Consider the following 5,070-nt stretch of genomic DNA (forward strand, 5'->3'; position numbering starts at 1 on the left):
GCCCTAAGCACTTTGTTTTCCAGTATTACCACCGGATACATAAATGCCACAGACACATAACTGGGTGAACCTTTTTAGATTGTGACTCAGCTTTGCTAGAGTCCCCAATTAGAGGTGTCCAGGGTCCTTAAGCACACTATTCTTTTTGCTTTGGACCTCGACTTTAACCGCTCAGTCTCAAGTTTTCACTTGACACCTTCACGCCACAAGCACATGGTTAGGGACAGCTTGTTTTAGCCGCTTAGGCCAGGATTTTATTCCTGTGGGCCCTCCTATCCACTGATGCTCAAAGCCTTGGATCCTTTTTATCACCCTTGCCTTTTGGTTTAAAGGGGTATTGGCTTTTTCTGCTTCCTTTAATTCTTTCAAGAGCCAACAATTTTAACATTCATAAACAATCAAATTCAAAAATATGCACTGTTCATGCATTCATTCAGAAAAACAATAGTATTGCCACCACATCAAGATAATTAAACTGTTTTAAAATTTGAAATTCATGTACTTCTTTTTCTTTTTCAATTAAAAACATTTTTCATTTAAGAAAGGTGATGGATTTATTTTCATAGCTTTAAGGCATAGAGACTTAGACACTAATGATCATGTAATAAAGACACAAATATAAATACACATAAAGCATAAAAATTCGAAAAACAGGAAAATAAAGAACAAGGAAATTAAAGAACGGGTCCACCTTAGTGATGGCGGCTTGTTCTTCCTCTTGAAGATCTTATGGAGTGCTTGAGCTCCTCAATGTCTCTTCCTTGCCTTTGTTGCTCCTCTCTCATGGTTCTTTGGTCTTCTCTAATTTCATAGAGGAGGATGGAATACTCTTGGTGCTCCACCCTTAGTTGTCCCATGTTGGAACTTAATTCTCCTAGGAAGGTGTTGATTTGCTCCCAATAGTTTTGTGGAGGAAGATGCATCCCTTGAGGTATCTCAGGGATTTCATGATGAGGAGTTTCCTCATGCTCTTTATGAGGTTCTCTTGTTTTCTCCATCCTTTTCTTAGTGATGGGTTTGTCCTCATCAATGAGAATGTCTCCCTCTATGTCAATTTCAACCGAATTGCAAAGGAGACAAATGAGATGAGGGAAGGCTAACCTTGCCAAAGGAGAGGACTTGTCCGCCACCTTGTAGAGTTCTTGGGATATAACCTCATGAACTTCCACTTCCTCTCCAATCATGATGCTATGTATCATGATAGCCCGGTCTATAGTAGCTTCGGACCGGTTACTAGTGGGAATGATTGAGTGTTGGATGAATTCCAACCATCCCCTAGCCACGGGCTTGAGGTCATGCCTTCTTAGTTGAACCAGCTTCCCTCTTGAATCTCTCTTCTATTGAGCGCCCTCTTCACATATGTCCATGAGGACTTGGTCCAACCTTTGATCAAAGTTGACCCTTCTAGTGTAGGGGTGTGCATCTCCTTGCATCATGGGCAAGTTGAATGCCAACCTTACATTTTTTGGACTAAAATCTAAGTAATTCCCCCGAACCATTGTAAGCCAATTCTTAGTGTCCGGGTTCACACTTTGATCATGGTTCTTGGTGATCCATGCATTGGCATAGAACTCTTGAACCATTAAGATTCCAACTTGTTGAATGGGGTTGGTTAGAGCTTCCCAACCTCTTCTTTGGATCTCATGTCGGATCTCTGGATACTCATTCTTTTTGAGCTTGAAAGGGACCTCGGGGATCACTTTCTTCTTGGCTACAACTTCATAGAAGTGGTCTTGATGCACCCTTGAGAGGAATCTCTCCATCTCCCATGACTCGGAGGTGGAAGCTTTTGCCTTCCCTTTCCTCTTTCTAGAGGTTTCTCCAGCCTTTGGTGCCATAAATGGTTATGAAAAAACAAAAAGCTTTAGCTTTTACCACACCAAACTTAGAAGGTTGCTCGTCCTCGAGCAAAAGAAGAAAGAAGAGAGTAGAAGAAGAAGAAATAGAGAAGATGGAGTGGGCTTTGTGTTTCGGCCAAGGGGGAGAAGTGGTGTTTAGGTTGTGTGAAAATGAAGGAGTGAAGATGTGTTTATATAGGAGGGAGAGGGGGGTGTATGGTTTGGCTATAGAGGGTGGGTTTGGGTGGGAAAGTGGTTTGAATTTGAATGGTGAGGTAGGTGGGGTTTTATGAAGGATGGATGTGAGTGGTGAAGAGAATGGTGGGATTTGATAGGTGAGGGGTTTCTGGGGAAGAGGTATTGAGGTGATTGGTGAATGGGTGAAGAAAAGAGAAAGTGGTGGGGTAGGTGGGGATCCTGTGGGGTCCACAGATCCTGAGGTGTCAAGGATATCTCATCCCTGCACCAAGTGGCGTGCAAAACGCCCATTTCTGCCAATCCTGGCGTTAAACGCCAGGCTGCTGCCCATTTCTGGCGTTTAACACCAGTTTCTTGCCAATTCCTGGCGTTAAACGCCAGTCTGGTGCCCTTTTCTGGCGTTAAACGCCCAGAATGGTGCCAGACTGGGCGTTTAACGCCCATTCTGCTACCTTTGCTGGCGTTTAAACGCCAGTAACTATCTCCTCCAGGGTATTCTATTTTTCATTCTGTTTTTCACTTTGTTTTTGCTTTTTCAATTGTTTTTGTGACTTCACATGATCATCAACCTACAGAAAACATAAAATAGTAAAAGAAAATAGAAATTTAACATAGATAAGTAAAAATTGGGTTGCCTCCCAACAAGCGCTTCTTTAATGTCAATAGCTTGACAGTGGGCTCTCATGGAGCCTCACAGATGTTCAGAGCAATGTTGGAACCTCCCAACACCAAACTTAGAGTTTGAATGTGGGGGTTCAACACCAAACTTAAAATTTGGTTGTGGCCTCCCAACACCAAACTTAGAGTTTGACTGTGGGGGCTCTGTTTGACTCTGTATTGAGAGAAGCTCTTCATGCTTCCTTTCCATGGTTACAGAGGGATATCCTTGAGCTTTAAACACAAGGGAGTCTTCATTCACTTGAATGATCAATTCTCCTCTGTCAACATCAATCACAGCCTTTGCTGTGGCTAGGAAGGGTCTGCCAAGGATGATGGATTCATCAATACACTTTCCAGTTTCTAGGATTATGAAATCAATAGGGATGTAATGGTCTTCAACCTTTACCGAGACATCCTCTACAAGTCCATAAGCCTGTTTCTTTGAATTGTCTGCCATCTCTAGTGAGATTCTTGCAGCTTGTACCTCAATGATCTCTAGCTTCTCCATTACAGAGAGAGGCATAAGGTTTATGCTTGACCCTAGGTCACACAGGGCCTTCTCAAAGATCATGGTGCCTATGGTACAAGGGATTGAGAACTTTCCAGGGTCCTGTCTCTTTTGAGGTAATCTCTGCCTAGTCAAGTCATCCAATTCTTTGATGAGCAATGGAGGTTCATTCTCCCAAGTCTCATTATCAAATAACTTGGCGTTTAGCTTCATGATTGCTCCAAGGTACTTAGCAACTTGCTCTTCAGTGACATCTTCATCCTCTTCAGAGGAAGAATACTCATCAGAGCTCATGAATGGCAGAAGTAAGTTTAATGGAATCTCTATGGTCTTTGTGTGAGCCTCAGATTCCCATGGTTCCTCATCAGGGAACTCCAGGGAGGCCAGTTGGCGTCCATTGAGGTCTTCCTCAATGGGAATCACTACCTCTTCCTCCTCTCCATGTTCGGCCATGTGAGATGTGGTTATGGCCTTGCACTCTCTTTTTGGATTCTCTTCTGTATTACTAGGGAGAGTGCTAGGAGGGAGTTCAGTAATTTTCTTACTCAGCTGACCCAATTGTGCCTCCAAATTTCTAATGGAGGACCTTGTTTCAGTCATGAATCTTTGAGTGGTTTTGATTAGATCATAGACAATGGTTGTTAAGTCAGAGGGGTTTTGCTTAGAATTCTCTGTCTGTTGCTGAGAAGATGATGGAAAAGGCTTGCTATTGCTAAACCTGTTTCTTCCACCATTATTGTTGTTGAAACCTTGTTGAGGTCTCTGTTGATCCTTCCATGAGAGATTGGGATGATTTCTCCATGAAGGGTTATAGGTGTTTCCATAGGGTTCTCCCATGTAATTCACCTCTTCCATTGCTGGGTTCTCAAGATCATAAGCTTCTTCTTTAGAGGAAGCTTCCTTAGTACTGCCTGTTGTTGCTTGCATTCCAGACAGACTCTGAGAAATCATATTGACTTGTTGGGTCAATATTTTATTCTGAGCCAATATGGCATTCAGAGTATCAATCTCAAGAACTCCTTTCTTCTGAGTTGACCCATTATTCACAGGATTCCTTTCAGAAGTGTACATGAATTAGTTATTTGCAACCATTTCAATGAGTTCTTGAGCTTCTGCAGGCGTCTTCTTCAGATGAAGAGATCCTCCAGCAGAGCTATCCAATGACATCTTGGATAGTTCAGACAGACCATCATAGAAGATTCCTATGATGCTCCATTCTGAAAGCATGTCAGAAGGGCACCTTCTGATCAATTGCTTGTATCTCTCCCAAGCTTAATAGAGGGACTCACCATCCTTCTGTCTAAAGGTTTGGACTTCCACTCTAAGCTTACTCAATTTTTGAGGTGGAAAGAACTTTGCCAAGAAGGCATTGACTAGCTTTTCCCAAGAGTTCAGGCTTTCCTTAGGTTGTGAATCCGACCATGTCCTAGCTCTGTCTCTTACAGCAAAAGGAAAAAGCTTAAGTTTGTAGACTTCAGGGTCAACCCCATTGGTCTTGACAGTGTCACAGATTTGCAAGAATTCAGCCAAGAACTGATGAGGATCTTCCATTGGAAGTCCATGAAACTTGCAATTCTGTTGCATTAGAGAAACTAATTGAGGCTTAAGCTCAAAGTTGTTTGCTCGAATGGCAGGGATAGAGATGCTTCTCCCATAGAAATCAGGAGTAGGTGCAGTAAAGTCACTAAGCACCTTCCTTGCATTGTTGGCATTGTTGTTGTTTTCGGCTTCCATGGTTTCTTCTTCTTTGAAGAGCTCTCTTAGGCCCTCTAGAGAGAGTTGTGTTTTGGTTTCTCTTAGCTTTCTCTTCAAGGTCCTTTCAGGTTCAGGATCAGCTTCAACAAGAATGCTTTTATCTTTGCTCCT

At 42.6% G+C, this 5,070-nt stretch overlaps 1 non-coding gene across 1 annotated transcript; it reads left to right on the top strand.

Annotated features, from left to right (window-relative positions):
- Window positions 1–4,425: 4,425 nt before the first annotated feature.
- On the top strand, window positions 4,426–4,533 carry LOC112780893 (small nucleolar RNA R71). Its single transcript, XR_003191700.1, has one exon. It is a non-coding gene; the product is annotated as a small nucleolar RNA R71 (small nucleolar RNA).
- Window positions 4,534–5,070: the final 537 nt, after the last annotated feature.

This window comes from Arachis hypogaea, chromosome 19 (assembly GCF_003086295.3).
Source record: "Arachis hypogaea cultivar Tifrunner chromosome 19, arahy.Tifrunner.gnm2.J5K5, whole genome shotgun sequence".
NCBI classification, from domain to species: domain Eukaryota; kingdom Viridiplantae; phylum Streptophyta; class Magnoliopsida; order Fabales; family Fabaceae; genus Arachis; species Arachis hypogaea.